We start from the raw sequence: 24711 nt of genomic DNA on the forward strand, positions 1-24711 counted from the left end.
AGAAATGCTATATAGGCTGGGTGGTTAGCTGAGTTGGTTAGAGTGTGGTGCTGATAACACCAAGGTCCAGGGTTATATCCCTGTATTGGCCAGCTAAATAAATAAATAAATAAATAAAATGCTAAACTTTTAAGTAATAGTTTGTTTAAAGACTCTTTACCTACCATCAGTTTTCAGTGTCAGAAATCTGTAAATTATTTTTTCAGTGAGTTTTTGCTATTACTATATTCATTACCTTTCCTCTGTACTTCCCATAGTGCTATATTCTGTCTATACCTAACTGTTTAACACTTCCAGAAAATGCTATATATTTTTACGTATTCTTTTGTTTATGCTTTTTCCCCTCCTGTAAAGACTTTTCACCTATTTCTGCTTATTAAATACTTACAAATCCAGGGTAGATTGTATAGCTCTTTTATTTCAAGGATTCCATTGGTTGCAATCAGAGAATCCTCATTGTAAGTCAAGCACTTTTCATAAAAACTTTCAACAATTACATGAGGCCTTAAGTTATAGTTGTTGGTATATATGCGTATGCCTCGCTACTCTACTCTTCTACAAGCACTTTGAGGACAGGGATTGATGATGTTTTATTTATTTTTTTTACTTCCCTTTCCACAAGTACTAGAGCAGAGTATCTTGAACATCATTGACATACAGTGTATGACAGTACAGTGTATGACAACACAAAAATGCTATCAGTAACTTCTGTTAACAAACTTTTGCCCCATACCAGGCACTGTGTAAATTACCTTTATGTGAGTCTATCTAACTGAATCTTTAAAACATCCTTATCATCTACATTTTGCTGATGAGGTCACTCTCCTCATGAGATAAGCAACTTTCCTATGGATCTACACCTTGTGAGTGGCAGGCATGAGATTAGGTTCTCTTGACCCAAGGTCATTATATTTTCACCAAGTAAATAAACTATTTGTGGAAATTAATCATACCTATGGGTTATGTAAAGCTTTTTGTTAATTATGCTAGTCACAGTATGAGCTCAGGGCCAGTCTTAGTTCAAATAGCCCGTATGTTTCCACAGTCTTATTATAGTCTGGGGAGAAGGCATTTAACAATTCTCATGGCTGACCCAGTGACACATGGTTAGGATATATCTCTTGATCAGATGCCAAGACTTTTTGGTTTCTTGATGACACTTAATGCTTTTTCATCATAGGTAAGCAGCCTTTGGGTTGCCCTGCTTAAAAATGGATAATAATTAGTAGATTTTAATTTTTTTTTTTTTTGATCAACCTTTAAGTATTTGTTTTTAATATACTAATTTCAGGATAAAGGCCTTGGGCTCAGATTAACAGATTTATTTCCGTTATTGAATTTTTTTTTTTTTTTTTTTTGCAAGGAGGTATAAAGTCAAAGGTGATAACAATCCAGGCTTCTTTATAGCTTAGAGGATAGAATGTTTCTATTTCCGTCCTGTGATTGGATTTGCAAGCAGATAACAAAATACATTGCACAGTTGGTGGGTTTTAAATGTTTCTAGTACTTTCTTTTGCTACTCTATGCTAGGAGGAAGTGAGAATTGATATGGTACCGTCCATTTTTGAAATATATTCTCTCTACTCAGTTTTGTGTTTTTAGCTAGTCCACCTGAATAGCTGCTATGCTGAAAATGGAGGTTCCTGATTTAGATTAGGTACCTTGTTAATTTACATATTAATTATAGGCAGTTTAAGCTTTGGAGTTGCTGTACTTTAAAGAGGTCTTTTGGGGCCTCACAGAGGTTAATATTTTACTTGGGATAGGTGAGCAACCTCAGCTAACTCCCAGTAAGTTTTTCATTTACAGTTGTATAAATCATTAACATTTTTTTCAATGTAGTTTCACATCTGCACTGCTGACAGCCTTGAAACCTAAATCTGTGAGAGAGTGTATATATAACATTTCATTGTAGGACTTTTATTTAGTTCTGTATTTAGCATTTTGTCTTTGTTCTTGGTACTCTCAAGGTAATAATGTAATAAATATAATACTATTAAAGTGTTAAATGGGTAAGAAAAATCAGTGCATATATTTGCATCTACTTGTATACACATAAAGGCACTCAACCAGGGTACATAAGAAACCAGTAATCATGGTTTCCTTCATGTGTATGTTTTCAGCTAGGGGTCTTTGGTGAGGTAGAAACTAGCAAGGGGGGAAGAGGGATGGACTTTTCTCTTCATATTGTTTTATGTATTTTGCGAATCATTTGTGTTGAGCTAGGGCTGGGTCTGGAGCTCACAGACCCCTCAAGCCCATTGTCCAGACTGGGTCAGAAACCCTTCACATGCCAGGCTGGGTTACCAGACCCCTCACATGCAGCAGGTCTGTGAGCTAGGTAACCATCCAAGAAAAAGGTCCTTGGAGCCGTAGGTTGTAGAGTATGGCTGCGTGCGGTGGGTGCCCAAGGCAGTCAACACCAGCCAGGTGGTGGTGCTGCCCATGTGCACTAACTCTACCCACACACAACTCGTTTTCAAAGAATGCACTGCACCACCCCCAACTGGACATAAGGTGAGGGGCCTGATTAAATTATCCTATTTTCCCAACAATCCACCCCTTCAGGGTCCCTCACTGTACAATCTATGCGTTTAGAATCTTCCACGCTGTTCCTTTAGCAAGGATAGACGATCCTTAATTCACATATTACACATTCCACCCCAGTCCCAAAAGTCTTTAGCTTGTTGCAGCACCAATTCAAAAGTCCAAAGTCTGATCTCAGACTAAAGGCAAAACTCCTTTCAGCTGTGAACCTGTAAAGAGTCAAGAACACTGCTAGCAGCTCCCAGTTCTGGGCTCCTGGTGGCAGTCCCACCATTCTGGCTCCACTAGACATTTCCTCAGTGGGGGTTCTCTTTGGGGGCTCTGACCCCACATTGCTCCATAGATGACCTCTGCAGCAACTCCACCCCTGCATCAGGTCTCTGCCCAAGTCCCCTGGCTTTTTCATACATCTTTTGAAATCTAGGTGGAAGCTGCCATGCCTCCACTGCTCTCACATACTGCTGGCCTGCAAACTTAACACAACGTGAATGCCACCCAGGTTTTCAGCTTTTGTTCTTCAGAGGTGCTGAGGCAGGATTGCTCCAGCCAGAGTGGCTGGGATGCAGGGAGCAGTTTGCTGAGGGCAGCAGTGCCCCAGGTCTGTCCTCCAGAGAAACTCAGTTTTCTTAGGCCTTTGTGATGGGAGGGGCGCTTTCCCAAGCTTCTGAAATGCCCTCAGGGCCTTTTCACTGTCTTGGCTATTAGCATCTAGCTGCCCCATCCCTGGCTCCTGAATTACTTGAATCAGCTCTGCTTACACCAGCTATTCACTCATGGTCTCGGGCAGTTCTGCAATGTTCGCCCACATTTTGAACAACTGCATTCTCTTAGTCACTCTTTTCTAAGGTTTATATGGCACCCCTTGAGCCATCTGCTTTCTTGGGTTTATACAGTACCAGCCAGCCATGGGATTTAAATGGCACCATCCAAGCCTTCTTGGATTTAAGTGGCACCTGGCGAGCCATCTGCCTTCGGACAAATGCAACATGCGTTTACTACATCATCTCCAGAGCACATTACAACATCCACCCCCAGGTCCCATAGCTGCAGCAGCCAGGGGCTCTCCTTGTTTCTTCTGCTTTACTGTCTCCCCAAGCGAACCATTTCAACCTGGATATATGGGACATAGGTGGTGAACTGTGTCACCTGTGGATTGCCCACCGGTTATCAATCTGGTCCCATAGGCTGCTCGCGCTTCATTTTCTGATGCACGTACCTGGAGATGCACAGTTTCCCTCAACTGACCATTGGATTGGTTGTCTTCCCTCGTGTGAGAGGTAGGTGTGGTAAATTGCTGCATGTCATCCTCCAGGATAATCATCCTTGCTTCCAACAACTCTGCTTTCTGCTGCAAATCTCGATCAGTTTGCAGCATAGTGAGCAGTAGCCAGGCTCTGTTCAGCAGAAAAGTGGCCACTGGGCACCACATGTTCAAGGATAGCCACATTTCCTCCTTCCAAGGGCTTTCGGCTCCTGTACTTGTTCAGAATCCTGTCTCACTCTACGCCAGTTGTTGAGTTATTTTACCTGCCTATAATCCTGCACCAACCATGCCAATTGTCAAGCTAGGGTTGGGTCTGGAGTTCACAGACTCCTCAGCCCATTGTTCAGACTGGGTCACAAACCCTTCACATGCCAGGCAGGGTCACCAGACCCCTCACATGCAGGTCTATGAGCTAGGTAACTGGCCTAAAAAGGTCCCCATGACTGTGTGGGGTGGACACCTGAAGCAGTCAGTGCCAGCTAGGTGGTGGCGCCGCCCATGTGCACTAACTCCACCCACACACAACTCGTTTACAAAGAATGTGCCACACGACCCCCAATCGGACCTAAGGCGAGGGGGCCTGATTAAATTATCCTATTTTCCCAACAGTTTGAATATACTGTCTATTCAAGATATTTTCAAGCATCTGTTTACTCGTTGATCTCTATGCCTTAGTTGCAATTAAGAAAACGCATTTTCTTTGTTTCTGATTGAATGTTGATGTATTAAAAAAACAGATTAGTAAAAAGTAATTATGTACTTCATTTATTTCCTTTTTTATACTATGTAATAGTAAAGGTTTATCAAAAATGTTACCCCTCAGGGGCAACTTTACTTTTGGTACAAAAATACAGTTGTTGTGCCATATCATACAAGGGCACCAAAATACTGAAATTTTTGGACTTCCACTTTACCCAAAACTACACTACTCACTATCAGATGAATTTTAAAACTAGTTTTTAAAATAGCATTTTAATTGAGCTACATTATGATATACTGTAAGGCTATTAAAAATAATAGCAAAGTAGAAGGAAAAACCAGTATACTATTGTCTGTCACAGGTCTCAGTGCCTCCTCTTCATTTGATTTCTCTTATTTTTCCTTTTCCATGACCTTATTTTAGTTGCTTTTCAGCCACTCAGAAATTTTTTTTTTTTTTTTTTAAGATGACCGGTAAGGGGATCTTAAACCTTGACTTGGTGTTGTCAGCACCACGCTCAGCCAGTGAGCGAACTGGCCATCCCTATATGGGATCCGAACCCGGGGCCTTGGTGTTATCAGCACCGCACTCTCCCGAGTGAGCCACGGGCCGGCCCAGAAATTTTGTGTATTATCTTTTTAAACACGTGCTATCTAATCCCATTTTTAAAAAGTGATTTATTTTGTGATGATACAAGTAAAAAATATCAATTGTAGATTTTTGAAAAACACAGAAAGTTATAGGGAGTGAAGTAAGTCATCTTTAATATTTTTCTAAAGACAACCACTGTTAACAGTTGGGTCTATTTACTTTTAATCTATATATACTTTTTCCCCTATCTCCTTTAGTTAGTACTTCGTTGAAGACCATGCTTTACTTTTATAAGTATTTGGATATAATTTCTGAAAAAACTATTGGTCTTTTAAAAACTTACATACAGTAAAATTCATTTATTTTTCCGTGTGTAATTCTGTGAGTTTTGGCGAATTCATACTCAGTAACCACTACCACAATCAGGATACAGAGAATAAAAATATAGAAGATGGTGGAGTAGGACTCTTCAGTGATCATTCCCCGCAGAATACAGAATAGTATCCTCACTTTCAGAATTTTCCTTGTACTGCCCCCTTGTAGTTAAGTTCTCTCCCTGTCCCTAACCTCTGGAAACTACTGAACCTGTTGTTTGATTATAGTTTTTGCGTTTTTCAGAATGTCATATAAATCTAATCATAAAGTACATGACGTTTTGAGGCCAGCTTCTTCCATGTAATATAATGTTTTTGAGATCTGTTGATGCTGCTTAATGTACCAGTGGTTTGTTTCTTTTATTAATGAAGAGTATTCCATTGTATGGATGTACCATAGTTTATCCATTCACTCACTGAAAAATATTTGGGTTGTGTACTGTTTAGGATTTTGAATAATGTTTCCAAAAACATTCATATACTGGTTTTTGTGTGAACGTAAATTTTTATTTCACTCGGAGAAATATCTAGGGAGGGGCATTCCAGGGTCATATGGTAAGATTATGTTTAATTTATAAATACGCTGCCAAACTGTTTTCCAGAATAGCTGTAAAATGTTGATTTCTCACCTGAAGTGATTGGGAGTTCTAGTTGCTCTGCATCCTCACTAGTACTTGGTATTGTTAGTGCTGGATTTTTTTTTTTTTTTTTTTAAGATGACCAGTAAGGGGATCTTAACCCTTGACTTGGTGTTGTCAGCACCATGCTCAGCCAGTGAGCTTAACCAGCCATCCCTATATGGGATCTGAACCCGGGGCCTTGGTGTTATCAGCACCACACTCTCCCAAGTGAGCCACGGGCTGGCCCGGATTTTTTTTTTTTGTATTAGATTTGTAGTGGTACACCACTGGTTTAATTTATTTTTCCCCTGTGGTAATGGATCTTCACTACTGGTGAACTTATTTACTATGTATATTTTTTGGAGCAGTGGCTGATCAAATCATTTTTTAAAACAACTGATAATTTATTAAAATAGTAACTTAAGCATCTGCAGTGGTGACTTCAGCCTCAGCTGCTGGCTCAGTACTAATGGAAGTAATCTGCTTAACAGTCTCAGGACTGTGCAAGTCATTGAGTCGTTTGTAGATTCTCACCTGGAAACAATCCTGTGTCTTAGAACCTTCACCACCAGGCATTTTTCTTATAGTGATGTTCAAAGTCTCCATAGGCAACCAAACTAGTCCTTTTCACATTAAGATTCTTTTCCTTTGCACCTCTGATCAAGTCAGCGCACAACTTCTCTAGAGATTTTACATTGCAGCTGGTTGGGGTAATTCTAATTCGGTGAATTGCCACCTCTGGTTCCACTGGTGTCTTTCCAGTGTCTTTAAAATTCATGGCTGCTGTGTGACTTCCTGACCAACTTGTTCCTTGGCAAGAGTGAAAAGTAGTGAGTCAGGAGCTGAGGACCAGTGGTCTGAAGCACCCGCAGCTTCATCCTCAAAAAGCTCAAATCATTTTTTTATTGTTACTTTTCTCATTTTTGAATTTTAAACTTTTTTTGTAAACTTTGGATTTTTTTCATATATGTGATTTGCAAATATTTTCTCCCAGGCTGTAGCAAAAGTTTTTAATTTTCATGAAATCCAATGTATCTTTTTTTTTTTTTTTTAAACAACAGTGTGATTACTTAATAATTTGTTGAGCTCCCAATTCTTTTTTTAATTCAACATATTTTAACATTCACTTGTGCATATTTGTGGGTTACAATGTGGTGTTTCAATACCTACAAATACTGCATAATGATTCACTTAGGATAGGTAGTTTTGTCCTCATTAATCCACCACTCCCCCCCCACCCCCAGCCCTGATTTTGGTTTCTAAGAACTCATTGCTTAACCCATGGTCACAGAGTTTTTTTCCTGTTTCTTTTTAGATTTTATATCCAAGCTGAGATAATAGAGTAGAAGGAGAGATGTAAGGAATATATATTGGCCGAATCTTTTTGCTTGTATAGTGTCTGTGTGTTTATGCTTTATTGATAATAGAAACTCCAATGAAATCACCAAGTAACCTAGGCTGTAATTCATTAGCCCATGTCTTAGCTTAAGTTAAAATCTGTAATTTTGAAATATATGTTCTTCATCTCTGTTTCTGCTCCAATTATTATCTCAGCCTGGAATGTTTTGTCCTCATTCCTCTACCACCTTCTCATCCTGCATATGTGCAAGTCTTATTTCTTAAAAAAGTTTAGTTGAAGCTATGTATTTTGATCACTCTCACTTTTCTTGATCTTATGTCTAAGATAAAGTATTATACAGTTGCTCACAGCACTAAATTTCAGAGATGTTTATACTTACTGCAGTGATCCTGCTTCACCAAATATTAGAATAGAGGTCCACAAATTTTTTTATTAAAGGACCATATAATAAATTTGGCTTTGCTGGCTGTAGTTCTGTTGGAAGTATCAACGACATGTAGATGAATGAGCATGACTGTGTTACAATAAAACTTTATTTACAAGAGTTATCTTTGGCTTGGTTGGGGAAGGTAAATGGATGTGGGTGCAAATATGGCCTACAAGCCAGACTAACTTGCAAATCCTTGTATTAGAAAATCCTGGTCTTTGTTAAAGTTAGTTTAAAGAACTGGTTCTCAGATTTGGCTACCAATTATTACCTGGTGTGTTAGTTTATTTTCTTTCTGTTGCTTAGAACAGAACACCTGAAACTGGGTCATTTATAAAGAAATAAAATTTTTTTCTTACAGTTTCAGAGACTGGGAAGTCCACAGTTCAGAGAACACATCTGGTGAGGGCCTTCTTGGTGGTGACTCTCTACAGCAGTGCAGGAGGATGTCACGTGGCAAAAGTGGCTGGATTGAGAGAGCTAACCTTCTCACTCACTATCCTTTTAAAGCCATGAGAACCATGCCCATTAAACCGTCAGCCCATTACTCCATGAATTGATCAATCCATTCATGAGGGCACAGTCCTCACAATCCTATCACTTCTTAAAGTCCCCACCTTTCAAATACCATAATTGGATTTACCACCCTCTTAAAACTGTTACACTGGGGGTCAGGTTTCCAATACATAAACTTTTGGGGGACACATTTAACCCATAGCACCTGGGGTGTTTAAAAAACATTGATGCCTGGGTCTAACCTCCAAAGATTCTTACTGTAAGTGGTCTGAAATGAGACCCAAACATAAGGTTAAAACTGCCCCACGTGGTTTTAATGTGCAGCTAAGTTTGAGAACCACTGGTTTAAAAGAAACTTTGTGAACTTAAAAGCGATAGAAACATTTATATTAATTCAGTTCATATATAGATAAGCCAAATGGATCTTTGGGGGAAATTCAATATAAATTTCATGACTTCCGTGTGTTTCCTGTAATCTAATTGGCAGATCTTGCAGTGCCTTATCTCTGTTCTATTCAGGGAAACCCCAAATTAAAGCAAATTTTCATCAGAATCAGCTAACCCTGGGCGGTTGCATTGCTACATCAAATCATCCCTGATCTATCAGACCAAAGCAAAAATTGATTTCAGACATGGTAGTGACCTTAGATATAAGGTCATGAAAAAAGAGTCTGGGGAGATTAGAAAATACTGTGTTCCTTGAGCTATTAATTGGTATTCCATGTAATACAAGCAAAACAGTATTTTTCTTTCTAAAATATTTTAATATGTATTTTATTATAGAAAAACACTAATTTCGTTTGATAATCTGACTGCAAAATATGGACCCCACAATGCCAAATGCATTTATAGTATTTTTTAAGTGTACTGAAAACTGTCTTCTTAGCTTAAGATAAAACACTTTCTCTGAAACCTGCCTCCTTCCACCAAGTTCCAAAGAACACTGGTAGTTTCTTTTTGTACAACGGAATCTTGCATTCTTTTTTTCCCCCAACCTTCATGAGTGGATAAAGGATGGACACCTACCCTATACTGAGCCTAACTGAATAACAGGTAAATTTGGAGTAATGTGGGTGGCTCTCTTTAAGTAGGTACAGACACTAAAATTCTTTTCTTTTTTTTTTTTTTTCCTTTTTTGTCTTTTTTCGTGTCCGGCAACGGATCACAACCCTCAGTGTCGCGCCCGTACCGGACCGGGACCGGCAACGGGATCGCAACCCTCGGTGCTGCGCCCGCACCTCGCTCAGCCAGTGAGCGGGAACCGCTCTGTATGTGGGATCTGAACCCTCGGCGGGAGCGCCACACTATAGCAGTGTGCTACCGGGCCGGCCCCAGACACTAAAATTCTTAAGTTTTAGTTTGTCTCTAGAGATAGAATTAACTCTCAGACATGTAAAGAGAAGCAGCATTGAGAAAGAAATGAGAAGAATGGCTATGTCTTAATTTTCTAAGTGTATAGCTTTGTGAGAACCTGTTCTTTTCTTGCTCTTTGGCTTTTGAGATAGCTGTGTAACTTTATAGTACTGTTTTATGCTCCAGCTATTTTTGTATTATATGTAATCAAAGAAATCTTTTATGATTTATATTTCAAAACTTGTATGTGATATTATAGGCATTATATACTACTCAAACTCATTTCCAGTCCTCTAGTGCCTTTCCAGAACAAACTATGTTTCTCAAAACATCTGAATCAAGTAAGAAGTCACATTATTGCAAAATGAAGGTGAAAAGTAGTCTCTTCAAAGAGATCAGAAGAAAATTGATTTTTGTTTTTTGGGTTTTTTTTCCTTTAAATTTTTCTTTTGTCAATATACAATGTGGTTGATTATTATGGCCCATCACCGAAACCACCCTCCCTCCTCCCTCTCCCCCCTCCCACCCAAGAATGTCCTTTCCGTTTTCTTGTTGTAACAACTTCAAAAAAAATTGTAGTTGTTATATCTTCTCCAACCCACACCCCGGTTTTGTGTGTGTGTGTGTGTGTGTGTGTGTGTGTGTGTGTGTGTGTGTGTGTGTGTGTGTGAATTTATTTATTTATTTTTAGTTCCCACCAATAAGTGAGAACACATGGTATTTCTTTTTGTCTGCCTGACTCGTTTCACTTAATATAATTCTCTCAAGGTCCATCCATGTTGTTGCAAATGGCAGTATTTCATTGTTTTTTTTTTTGTGTGTGTGTGTGTGTGTGTGTGTATGTGAGTGAATTGATTTGTTTTTTGTTTTTATTTTTTTTTAGCTCCCACCAATAAGTGAGAACATGTGGTATTTCTTTTTCTCTGCCTGACTCGTTTCACTCAGTATTATTCTTTCAAGGTCCATCCATGTTGTTGCAAATGGCAGTATTTCATTCATTTTTATAGCTGAGTAGTATTCCATTGTGTAGATATACCACATTTTCTGTATCCACTCATCCGATGATGGACATTTGGGTTGATTCCAGCTCTTGGCTATTGTGAAGAGTGCTGCAATGAACATTGGGAAACAGGTATACCTTCGACTTGATGTTTTCCATTCCTTTGGGTATATTCCCAGTAGTGGGATAGCTGGATCGTATGGTAGCTCTATCTTCAGCTGTTTGAGGAACCTCCAAACCATTTTCCATAGGGGTTGCACCATTTTGCATTCCCACCAACAATGTATGAGAGTTCCTTTTTCTCCACAACTTCGCCAGCATTTATCGTTCAAAGTCTTTTGGATTTTAGTATCCTCACTGGGGTGAGATGGTATCTCAGTGTGGTTTTGATTTGCATTTCCCGGATGCTGAGTGATGTTGAGCATTTTTTCATATGACTGTTGGCCTTTTGTATATCTTCTTTAGAGAAATGCCTGCTTAATTCTTTTGCCCATTTTTTGATTGGGTTGCTTGTTTTTTTCTTGTAAAGTTGTTTGAGTTCTTTATATATTCTGGATATTAGTCCTTTGTCAGATGTGTATTTTGCAAATATTTTCTCCCACTCTGTTGGTTGTCTTTTAGCTCTGTTAATTGTTTCTTTTGCTGTGCAGAAGCTTTTTAGTTTGATTTAATCCCATTTGTTTATTTTTCCTTTGGTTGCCCATGCTTTGGGGGTCATGTTCACGAAGTCTGTGTCCAGTCCTATTTGCTGAAGTGTTTCTCCTATGTTTTCTTTAATAAGTTTTATTGTTTCAGGGTGTATATTTAAATCTTTAATCCATTTTGAGTTGATTTTAGTATATGGTGAGAGGTATGGGTCTAGTTTCATTCTCCTGCATATGGATATCCAGTTCTCCCAGCACCATTTGCTGAAGAGGCAGTTCCTACCCCAGTGAATAAGCTTATGCCTTTGTCAAAGATCAGATGGCCGTAAGTGTGTGGGTTGATTTCTGGATTCTCTATTCTGTTCCATTGATCAATGTGTCTGTTTTTATACCAGTACCATGCTGTTTTGGTTATTATAGCTTTGTAGTATAGTTTAAAGTCAGGTAGTGTTATGCCTCCAGCTTTATTTTTTTTGCTCAGCATTGCTTTGGCTATGCGAGGTCTTTTGTTATTCCATACAAATGTCTGGAGAGTTCTTTCCATTTCTGAGAGAAATGTCATTGGAATTTTGATGGGGATTGCATTGAATTTATATATCACTTTGAGCAGTATGGCCATTTTCACTATGTTGATTCTTCCAATCCAAGAACATGGGATATCTTTCCATCTTCTTGTATCCTCTCTAATTTCTCTCAGCAGTGGTTTGTAGTTCTCATTATAGAGACTTTTCACATCCTTGGTTAGCTCAATTCCTAGGTATTTTATTTTTTTGGTGGCTATTGTAAATGGGCAGGCTTTCTTGATTTCTCTTTCTGCATGTTCACTATTGGTGAATAGAAATGCTACCGATTTTTGTGTGTTGATTTTGTATCCTGCTACTGTGCTGAACTCATTTATCACCTCCAAGAGTTTTTTTGTAGATACTTTAGGCTGTTCGATATATAGGATCATGTCATTTCTAGTTTTAATCCATTGTGTTCTGAGAAAATACATGGGATAATTCCAATGTTTCTGAATTGGTTGAGACTTGATTTGTGTCCTAATATGTGATCTATGCTGGAGAATGATCCATGTGCTGATGAGAAGAATGAATATTCTGAGGCTGTTGGATGGAATGCTCTGTGCGCACTAGGCGGGGCTGTTGGATCTCGCAGAGGTGGCCTGCAGGGTGTGTGTTTTCTGCTGAGTCTCCACCTCCCTAACCGGCCACCTCCCTGCTCTGTGCGCTCTTGACTAGGCTGGGGCATGTCTTCTGCAACCCTTGTCTATCAGCCAGGCCTTCAGGCCCCTGCTTGGCAGTGCCCCGCCTAGGAGGTCTTTCAAGTTTCTGCTAGTCGTAGACGACCGGTCGCTCTGCGTGGCTTTGCAGCACTGTATAGGGCTTTCTCGTGACTAATCACCTTCCTCCTGTTATTGCAGTTATCTGTGTGCTTGTCTTATCTCCCACACCAGAGTGTGAGCTCCTCGGGGGAGGAGCCCGCAGCACACAGTTCCTCTTTGAATCCGCCCGGTGCCGACTGACTCTGGCACCCGCCTGCAGTCAGTTCTCCAGCAGGTTCAAGCGAGCTCGGGAGCACTCCGATCACACTTTTTCTAATCAGGAATCAGTTAGGCGTTTTTCCGAACCGATGGCCGCAGAGATGGTATCTGCCTCCCTGTAACAGGAAGTTTACCGGGGGCGGAGCCCAGGGTGCAGTGGAGTGATAATCTGCCCGGCCCGCTCTTCACTGACCTCCCGACGCTGGCCAGTTCTCCCCCCGCCACTAGCCCCGCCAGAGAACCGCGGGGGGAATGGGATGGGAGGCCGGTCCGCAGGCCCTGGGAAGCCCCGTGCCGGGGCAAGGAAGTGGGAAGGCTCAGTGAGGAGCTGAGCCGGGTAAGGAGGGCAGGCCTGGGTGAGCCGGCCTGCTCCGCCCCCACCTGAGAAAATGGAGGCAGCCCCGGGCCAGTGACTGGCCCAGTGGGGTAGGCGGCAACTGGACGAGTGTCTGCCCCGCAAGCAGGGCCGGGCTGGGGGTCACTCACAGAGCTGAGCTTGCCGAGCGGTTCCCTCTCCGTTTTTGTGTTGTCGCCGTCTCAGTCCTCAGCCACTGCTGCCTCAGGCTGCTCACTCGGTCCCGCAGTGTGTCTCGGGAGCTCCCAGGAATCCTCTTTTATGCCGGCCCTAAACCTCGAGTCTGTAGTTGCTCTTTTATAGTTGTAGATTAGTTGATCAAAGACTTATTCATTTTTTGTTGCTCTTGTAAATGCAAGTAGCACTCTGGCAGCACAGTGCACACCTCTCTGGCTCACACCGTCTTTTGGCGCCCCTGCTCCTGACCCGTCACCATCTTGACTCCCCCAGAGTTAAATATTAATACAGTTTCTGAGGCTGGGAAGTCCAAAGTACATCTGGTGGTGGCAACAGTGATCCAGAGATCTCACATTGCAAGATGGTATAAGCAGAGAGAGCAGAAAATTGATTTTTGGGATACCCCAGTTCTTTGAGATTCAGATCAGAGCCAACTCCTATTTCGGTTTAGTTAGGTTTCCTTACTCTGTACCCAGATCGATAGTAAGAATTTTCTGCCCCTGTGGTATGATTCTTTCTCTTGCTCCACATCCTGACCATCATGTACTATTGCCAACTTTAAAAAACTTTTGGTAGTTTTAGTGGTGGTGGAATGGAATCTAACTATGGATTAAATTTTAGTTTCTCTTTTTTCTAAAGAGGTTGATCAGTTTGTTCTATTCTTTTTTTTTTTTTCGTGACCGGCAACGGATCTCAACCCTCAGTGTCGCGCCCATACCGGACCGGGACCGGCAATGGGATCGCAACCCTCGGTGTTGCCCCCGCTCCTCGCTCAGCCAGTGAGCGGCCGGTCTGTATGTGGGATCCAAACCCTCGGCGGGAGCGCTGCTGCACTTCCCAAGCGGTGCACTGTAGCAGTGCGCCACCGGGCCGGCCCGAGTTTGTTCTATTCTTGAAATATCTGTTAATGTGTTTTGCCCATTTTTCTATTGGGTTATTTCCCTTTTTTCTAACTTAGTGTTTGAAATTTTTATATGTTCCAAATACTTAAACTTTATTGTTGGTATCCTGCCATTCTCTTTATGATATCTTAAAATGAACAACACAGTCTTAATTGAATTGATCAGCCTTTTCTTTATGGCTATTGCTTGTTCCATGAGGTCTTCACTATCTCATTGTCAGAAAGATATTATCCTATATTTTCTCCTAGAATTTTTATAGCTTTGCCAATCACTTTTTAAAAATTTTTTGTTTGGAGATAATTTTGTATTCACATGGAGTTGTAAGAAATAATACAAAGAGGTTTGGGGAGAAAAAAAATAATACAGAGAATTCATATAACCTTCACCCAGTTTACCACAATAGTATCATCTTGTACAGCTGTAGTGCAGTCTCACAGCCAGGAAATTGACATTAGTAAAGTTGCCAACTTTATTCAGATTTTATCAGTTTTACATGCACTCATGTGTGTGTTTAGTTCTGTTCACTTTTATCACTTGTGTAGATTCATGTGACTACTATCACAGTTGAGATACAGAATAGGAGGATGTCTCACACTACCGTTTTACCACCACGGCCACCTCTCTCTCTTAACCCCTGACCACTGCTAATCTGTTCTCCATTTCTGTGATTTTGTCATTTCAAGAATGTTGTATAAATGAAATCATGCTGTATCTAACTTTTTGAGATGGGCTTTTTCACTTAGCATAATTCCCTTAAATTTATTCCCTTCTATAGTTTGTTCCTGTATATTGCCTAGTAGTATTCCCATGGTATGAATATAGAACAGTTTGTTTAATTATTCACCTGTTGAAGAAAATTTGAGTTGTTTCCACTTTTTGGTTATTATCAATAAAGTTGCTGTGAATATTTATGTGTAAGTTTTTGTGTAAACATAACATTTTTCTGGAATAAATGCCTAACAGTAAAATTGCTAGGTTATGCTGAGCATGTGTTTACTTTTATAAGAAACTGTCATCGTCTTTTCTAGATTGGGCATACCATTTTACATTCCCTTCAGCAGTGTGTGAGTGATTCATTTTCTCTGCATTCCTTGCCAGTATTTAGTGTCATCACTGTTTTTTATATTAGCCATTCAGTTATATGTGAAATGGTATGTCATTGTAGTTTTAGTTTGTATTTCCTTAATGGCTAACGATGTTGAACATCTTATTGTGCTTATTTGCCATCCTATATCCTCTTCAGTAAAATATCCCTTTGTTTCTTTGTTGGTTTTTTTTTGCCCATTTTGCAATTGAATTGTGGTTTGTTTTTTTTCCCCAGTGGCATTTACTTTTAAATCCTTATTCCACCTGGAAATGATTGTATATGCAATAAGAGTATATAAAATTTAATTTTATTTACAATTTGGTTACTTAGTCATCCCAGGAAGAAAGTAGTCTGTCCTTTTTCTGGCAGTCCTTAATGCCTGCTTTTGTTATTTAAGTTTCCACACATATGTTTAGCTTATTTGCAGGGTTTCTCTTTTCTGTCCTTCCCCCTGCATATTCCTGTTCTAATACTGTACAGCCTTAATTACTGTGACTTTGTTTTGTTTTTTTTTTTTAGTTCTTGGGGTTTTTTCTTTTTTTTTTTAAGTTTTCTAGTTTTGTTTTACATTTTATTCTTTTTATTTCTTTTATTGTTTCCTACTATAGCTTTATAATATGACTTGTCATCTGGTAGGGCAAGCTGTTGCTTTGTCTCACATGGGGTGATGGAGATGCAGAAAGGATTACTCAAAGCCCATCTCTTCTGAGCAGTGAGACAACCCAAAGGGGTTAACTTCCCGCAACCCTCCAGAGAGAGGCATTCCTCCTTGGGAAATTAACACTGAACTGGGGTTCTGGCTCAGTATTTATTCTCCAGGCCAGAAAGTTACAGAAAAACATAGGTTTTGGTTAAGTATAGTTTAACAATAGAAGCTGGTAACATCAGTGAAATAACAAAGTGACATTCCATAATGCAGTTTGCAAAAGGTTAAGTCAATCCACCGATAAAAGCTTGTTCTTAGCAAATACTGTGTTTTCTTACAGCAGTTTCCTCAGTATTTTTACATAATAATAAAGCACCTTTCTTAACATATCAATCAGTAGGTTAACCTGCTCTCAAGGACATCTGTCCTTGAGAGCCAGCAATTTTGCTGTGTTACGTTCTGTATCCACAACAGAGACTTTAGCCTGGGGAAAGTTTCCTGTCTTTTGCAAGGTTAACATTTCTATATGTAATTTTTAAAGGATAGGTTATACCTGAAACTACAGGGCTTTGGAATCTAGGCCCTATGAAATACATTTGCTTTATAAATGTTAGTATACTCCACAGGAAGCCTTTTACGTTGTTTTTCAGGAGTATTGTGCTTCTTGTCCTTTTGTTCTTGCATATACATTTAGAATTAACTTGTCAGGTAGAGAAGATAATTTGAGTCAAGTCCACTGTTGAGAGCAATTGGAAAAGCTGACCCCCAATAAGCAATAAAACATATGCCTTTGAAGACATCAGACAGTCTCCAAAGCTGTGAAGAATTATAGTGCCAAAGCTCTGGGAAAAAAGAAAATGCAGTGTATTGAGGCTGACATTTGTGGCTTCTCTTTCTCTTTAAAGGTATACAGATTCCAGAAAAGGCTGCTGAGAGCTGGAGAAACTAAGCAGTTGTTTTGCTTACTGGACTAGGTGGACAAAAATTGGAGTTAAGGGTGTCCAAGGAGGGAGAGCTTTGCTAAACCTGCTCGAATTAATGTTAAAACCTTAAAGGGCTATCCTCTACATCAGTGCTTGTTAGTCTCAGCACAATTAACGTTTTAGATTAAATCATTCTTTATTGTGGGGGCTGTCCTGTGCATTATAGTGTATGTTCAGCATCATCCCTGGCCTTTATTCAGTAGATGCCAGTAGCAATTCCATCTTTCCATTGTGACAATCAAAAATGTCCGTATATTGCCAGATATCCTCTGGTGAGCAAAAATCACCCCCGTTCAAAAAACACTATCCTAAATAAGTATTGGAGGGCTAGGTGGTTAGCTCAGTTGGTTAGAGCACAGTGTTGTAACAACACCAAGGTCAAAGATTTGGATCCCAATACTGGCCAGCAGCCAGGAAAAAAAAAGAAAAAAATGTACTGGAATAAACCAGACTTCATAGAGATTGGAGCCCAGCTTTGAATTTTGTCACTCACTGATTTGATTAAGATAATCTGGGATTTACTGGTGTCCTTTGCTTTAAAATTGCCCGTCAAAAGCAGATGTTAGTCTACCCCTAAAAAAAAATATCAAAAGCCTCCAGTTATATCTTCAGTTTCTCACATATAGTATATGTTAATCAAACTAATCAGAAGGTATGCATCTAGCCTAAGAGGATATATGATAACACATGTTAAAAACCAAATAAAACAACATGTAGTAGAAACATTAACAGACGATCTCCATGTTAGAAAACTTGACACTGAATTTAACCTATAATTTTCTTCTTATACATTACTGGTTTTCGTTTCGTCTGAAGGTTACACAAGAGTCATAAAACAAACTGTGAAATATGCTCCTCTTTTATTCTGAAAGATGTTTTTAAGATTGAAATTAAATTAATAGTTTTCTTGAAAGCATGGTACAATTTAACTGTAAAGCTGTCTTGGCCCGGTGTTTGCTTTTGGGAAAGATGATTATTTCTCTCTGATTCAATTATTTTTGTATCTGTAAGACTACTAAGTTATTATTTGTCTTTGTTTAGTGGTATTTCTCTAAAGATGAGTTCATTTTGACTTTTAAAATTTATTTGCCTGTGATTATTAATAATAATCCTTTCTCTTTTTAATGACTGTAAGACCTAAAGTCTATAATAGTGGGAATTTTATTTCCAAATATCGTTCATTATGACTTTTTTTCCCTCTTGATTTACCTTGCCAGGGATTTGTCAGTATTACTAGTTTCTTCCAAAGAACCAAGGTTTTTGGCTTTGTTTGTGCTATCCATTTTACGATTTTATTCTTTCACTTTTTAATTTGTTGTCTTATACTTTGAGTTTTTTGTTGTTGTTCTTCGATCTTAAGTTGAATATTTAGCTCATTTATTTTGGGTATTTCTTTTCTAATATAATCAGTTTAGGCTCTAAATTTCCCTTTAAGTACAATTTGAACTGATGCCCTCAAATTTAGTACAGCCGACCCTTCATATCTGTGTGTTTTGCATCCATGGATTTAACCAACTGTGGATCAAAAATATTTGGTATAAAATTGCATCTGTACTTAACTTGTACAGACTCTTTTTTTCTTGTCATAATTCCCTAAGTGATAACAGTATAACAGCTATTTACATAGCATTTACATTGTATTAGATATTATAAGTAATCTAGAGATGATTTAAAATATATGGGAGAATGTGTGTAAATACTACACCATTTTATATCTGGGTCTTGAGCAACCATGGATTTTTGTAACTGTGGGAGGTCCTAGAACCAACCCCCTAATGATACTAAGGGACTGCTGTACATGTTGTCATTATTTTTTAGGCTAAAATATTTGCTGAATTTCATTATGTTTTTCCTTATCTGTGATGCAAAGAGAGCTGAGTTCTTAAAATTTACCTATTCATTTTCTTTTAGGTATAGTTTTGCTTATTGACTTTTGAAGTATTATTATGGTAAGAGTTTATGGTCTTGGGGCCGGCCCGGTGGCGCACTGGATAGTGCGCCGCTTGGGAAGCACGGCGGCGCTCCCGTCCGAGGGTTCGGATCCCACATACAGACCGGCTCCCGCTCACTGGCTGAGCGAGGCGCGGGAGCAACACCGAGGCTTGCAATCCCGTTGCCGGTCCCCTGGTCCGATACGGGGGCAACACTGAGGGTTGCGATCCGTTGCCGGACACGGAAAAAAGACAAAAAGACCAAAAAAAAAAAAAAAAAAAGAGTTTATGGTCTTTATAATACCAGTACTTTAAAACTTGTAGAACCCTAACATGATTAGTCTTCTCTTTTATCTTTTGTGAAAGCTGTCTAGTGAGTTTTTAAATTTTTTTTAAACATTCTCTTTTTCAGATTGTTTGCTCATTCATTAAAATTTTGTATTCCTTATTTTCAACCTTTGGTTCAGGCCTGTTTGACCTACTTTATAGTCTGAGTCAAAACTGATCTTAACTCTCATCCATCTCAGTTCTGATGCCTTTTTTTATGTTGACATTCACTTATGGTGCTTTGTTTCATTATGTTTTTGTGAATTAAAAAAAAATCCATAGCTGCTCATTCTCCTTGGATATTTATATTTGAGACTTTTTGTGGCTTCTTAATTGAATCTGCATTTGCCTTTTTCATTTGGCATTTCAGTATAAAATCTTTAAGGTGTTTGGGCCAGATAGCCCAGATAAATTCATTCTGAAAGTCTGCATGAGCATGATTGTGATTCAGGATTCTGAATAAAAAAATCCAAAAGAAGATTGATTCAAAGAAAACTGAATCTGAATAAGTACATTTCAACAATTAAATATGCAACTGACTTTTGACAGAAACTTTGGGAACTTAATAGTAATGGAATGATTGCTTTAATGTACTAAATGAAAAATATTGCCAATAAGTAATTATATATCCAGGCAAAATATACTTGAGAAATGAAGCAGAGTAAAGAAATTTTCAGACAGACTAAAGCAGATCTGCCACTACCAGAACTGTGTAAAGAAGAGCAATACATGACAGCAATAGTGCAGTAGGTGACAGGATGGATAAATGGAATAAAACTGCTCTATGTTGTGTTATTTGTGAAATTATTAAAATATGCCAATTAGGGCTGGCCAGTTAGCTCAGTTGGTTAGAGTGTGGCCTTATAACACCAAGGTCAAGGGTTCAGATCCCCACACTCGCCAGCTGTGAAAAAAATATACAAAAAGCAAAAATAAATAAAATATGCAATTATGGTAGATTGTAATAATTCAGGGATTTTATTATAAACTGTAGGGTAACCCCTAAAATTACTCAAAAATGTTTAACTAGTATGTGCAAAAGTAGAAAAAATGAATAATAAAACATTTTATTCATCCAAAATGCATTAAAGAGAAGTAGAGAAACAAAGAGCAGATGGGAGAAATAGACAATAAGATGGTAGACCTAAACTCATCTATACCAGTCACTACATTAAATTGAGAAGGACTAAGTGGTTCAATTAAAATTCAATGACAGACAGACTGGATTAAAAACAAAACCCAAAAAGATGCCTTTTATAAGAGGTATACTTTAAATATAAGGGGGATTGAAAATAATAGGATGGAAAAAGGCACACTATACAAAAATAATAGGATGGGAAAAGGTGCACTATACAAAGACTGCACTAAAAGAAAGTTGGTGTACCTATTTGGGGATATTACACAGATACTCAAGGCAATAAGTATTTCTAGGTATTTAGAGGAACATTTCATAAAGATAAAATGGTCAATTCAGTAAGGAGATGTAACAACCCTAAGTGTGTATGCATCCATTGAGATGTCTTTGAACTAATGAAGAAATTGAAAAAACTAAAAGGACGTAGAGATAAATCCATAGTCAATTTAGTGTACCTCTTTCATAGACTGATGGAACAAGTAGGCAGTGAAAGAGTAAGAATATAGTCACTTTGAAGAACTTATTAATCAGCTTGACCCAGTTAACATATAGACCTCTACACCTTTCCTTCTTCAAATTATTAATTATATATTACTGTGGAACACATATGGCACACTTAGGAAAGTAGTCTATATATGAAGCAAGCCTCACAAATTTCAAAGGATTGAAGTCATACAGAGTGAGTTCTATGGCCACAATGGAATTAAACTAGAAATCAGTAACAGTGAGATTACCAGAAAATCCCTCAAATATTTTGTAATTAACACATTTGATTGATTGATTGATATTTTGGTGGCAGAGCCAGTCCAGGAGTCTGAACCCTTGACCTTGGAATTACAGTACCATGCTCTAACCAGCTGAACTAGCGGGCTAGCCCTTGTAACACATTTTAAAATAGTTTGTGGTTCAAAGAAGAAATCCCAGTTTACATTAGAAAATATCTTAAAGTAAATGAAAATACATTTCAAAACTGGTGACAGAAAAAAAAACTGGTGACAGGCAGTTAAAGCAGAGTTTAGAGGCAAATTATAGCTCTAAATGTATATGTTGGGAAAGAAGAAAGGCTGAAAATTAATTTCTATTTCAAGATGCTGGAAAACATATATCAAATTGAACCCCATTAACATAAAGTGAAGGGTGTAGTAATAATAGAAGTAAGTTAATTAGAAAACATATGGAAGTAATACATAAGCCAAAAAATGGTTATTAGTACAGATATTAGAGATATTAAAAAAACACTAAGAAACTATTATGTATAACTTTGTGCCAGTATGTTTGAAAATTTCTGAAAAGTCACATGTTAATAAAATATGTACAAGCTGAAATTAAAAAGTTGAATAACCCTGTTATCTATGAAGAAATTTAGCCCATAGACCTTTTTATTTGCTAACTCTTGACTAATTTTGTTGCCCTAGTGAATTTTTCTGCACATAGAAGAAGAAATCTCACAAACCCTTCTAGAAAGCAGAAAAACAGAAGAACCTTTTCAGCTCATGAGCTAGCATAACATTGGTAACAAAACTGCAGAGGACATTACTGGAAAGGAAAATTATAGGCTAATATGTCATGCACATGGGTGCAAAAACCATAAAATGGTTAGCTGATAAAATCCAATCGTATTTTTTAAAAACACAACTTGAAAGATGGATTTATTTCAGAAATTCAAGACTGGTTTAACATTGGGAAAATTGTGTAATTCATTAACAGAAGAATGGAGAAGAAACTGTATGGTAAATAGGTGCAGAAAAAATGTGATAAAATTTGATACCTGTTTATGATTTTTTAACAAACAAATTAGCAAATTTGAAATAAAGGAACTTTGTTACTCTGATAAAGAGTATTTACACAAAATCTTTGGATGTTAATGTACTTACTAGTGAAATATTGAATGCTTTTTCCCTACCACTAGGCACAAGACAAGAATGTCTGGTATCATTTATTTATTTGTTTGTTTCAGTGGCTGGCCTCATTTTTAACATTGAACTAGAGGCTGTAGCTAGTTCAATAAGCTAAGAAAAAGAAAAGGCTTAGAAATTGGAAAGGAAGAATAGCTGACACAATTGTGTACACAGAAAATCTAACTGAATCTGAAAAAAATATGTTCAGTGAGTTTGTCAAAGTTATAATAGAAAAAGGCATTCATTGACTAAATGTTTATATTTTAAAGCAATTTCAGAGACAGTTCATACATCAGACAAGTGCTACCAATATTTAGGTAAAGTATCAGTCTGTGGAATCTTAGCCAATAAGATGATGGTGATGAAGATGACTGTAACTAGAGAACATGCTAAAAACAACAAAAGTTAGTTATGTGCCAGGTACTCTATTAATGCTCAAATTAGCCATATGTTTTTGGTAGTATCCTCATTTTATAGACAAAAATGCTTTGAGAAGCCTTAGAGGGGCTAAATAATTTAGCACCAATTTATATACGTAGTAACAAACCTTTGTCTTTAGCCAGTGTGAAATAGAGGAAAGAGAATACAAAATCATGTGTATTGGCAATTCTATCAAAAATATTATTTATGAATAACAAATAAAATTGTCAAAAGTATTAGTGCATGATTCATGGATTGAATATGTTAGGATAGGAGTAGGACAAAAAGCAAATGAACATTGGGAGTTGATCTTAGAATATTAAGTTTTACTGATACTGTAGATATCTAGTTCATCCCCCTTTTTCCCCAGTTCTCCTTAACAGCCTATAGTCTGTTAGAAGTTAGGTAATTGATATGTTCAAGGTAGCAAAGCTAACATGAGTAGCAGAGTTAGAGATACAGCCACTGTCTTCTCTCACTGTTCTTCTAGTTATTAATGGGATTTTTTTTTTTTTTTTTTTTTTTTTAGGTGTGCATTAATCTAAAGTGGATATTTTGGGTAGTATGGAGGGTATTGGTATTTTCATGAGCATTAATAGAAAAGCAATACTTATAAAATTACAACTTTACGTTTTATATATTTCAGTTTTTAAAAAGTCAATGTGCAAGTTCACAAGTAAACTTTCATTATTTCAAAGATTACAAGCACTTTTAAATTATAAAATTTACTTTCCTATAATGTGAAAAAATTAAATGTAATGCTAAAAAGGACCTATAAAATAGTTATATTCATTTGCCTCATTAGGCAATGAATTAGTCATCCTATTGTATTTCCTGTTTTCTCTGCCTTCTTTCTCTTTAGTGAAAGTTACCATAAGGTCAGGGTAATTACTCTTAGAGGTTTTAGAAGAAGCAGAGACAGAGAGAGGGTGCCTAAGTTATGTTAATTAGTAAATGTGGCTAGAGCTACTTTTCTCTTAGGAGCATTAGGGTAATAGTTTCTCTTACTAGTATTTCTGCCCATTAATTGTAAGAATTATTAATTTAGACCTTATATTCAAATTAGGACACACAAATGCTAGATTTATGACTTTTTCTTGTTTCTTATCCTTTCTTTTCTTCTCTTTTCTTTTTTCTTTCTGACTTTTTCTTCCTGACTGGCCCTCCCTTCATCTCTCCCTTCCTTCCTTTTACCCTTCCTCTTTCTTCCTTCCTTCCTCTTTTTCTTTGTCTGTCTTTCTGGCTAGAGTGAGTTCAAACCAAGGTGTCTCCAGAAATCAGAGTTGCATTTTTTCATCCTAGAGAAACAAACATATCTGAAGGATGATACTTTGAATGTAAAAGTCCTGAGGGAGAGATATAAAATGAGCCAAAATGGAATCAACAGCACCACTGTGCTTGTTGTACTGTTTAGACAGGATTTAAGGTTTATTATTGTAGGACTCTTGGCCCAACTTCCAAAAAGAAAGGGTTAAGGATAGAAGCTTCAAGATAGTAACTGAGGATAAGTACTAATTAGCTGTCTCTTTCATTTCAGCTGATTGTAAAAAGGCAAATCTTTTCATTTAGCTATTATTGACTTTTTATTTATTTATTTATTTATTTATTTATTTATTTTACGGCCATCCCTATATGGGATCCGAACCCGTGGCCTTGGTGTTATCAGCACCGCACTCTCCCGAGTGAGCCACGAGCCGGCCCTATTATATCTTTTTTATAAATATAAATACTTGCTTATACAAGCTAAGATAATGATATTATTCTGTAAAGTATAGTAGGGAAAATGGGTTTTTCCTTGAAATATGAAGAAAAATATGAATAAGGTTTGTAATGTAGTAGTATAGTTAGTTGGTTTTGAATCACAAAAAGAACTTTTTTTTTGTGTGTGTGTCTTTTTTGTCTTTTTCCGTGTCC

At 37.9% G+C, this 24711-nt stretch overlaps 1 protein-coding gene and 1 pseudogene across 1 annotated transcript in view; one reads left to right on the forward strand and one right to left on the reverse strand.

Moving 5' to 3' along the window:
• Positions 1-24711, forward strand: part of JMJD1C (jumonji domain containing 1C) — a 297310-nt gene that overhangs the window by 123097 nt on the left and 149502 nt on the right. The gene's annotated exons all lie outside the window — the stretch shown is intronic.
• Positions 6517-6874, reverse strand: LOC103587982 (annotated as a pseudogene).

Source organism: Galeopterus variegatus, unplaced genomic scaffold (genome assembly GCF_000696425.1).
Source record: "Galeopterus variegatus unplaced genomic scaffold, G_variegatus-3.0.2 Scaffold510, whole genome shotgun sequence".
Taxonomy (NCBI): Eukaryota; Metazoa; Chordata; class Mammalia; order Dermoptera; family Cynocephalidae; genus Galeopterus; species Galeopterus variegatus.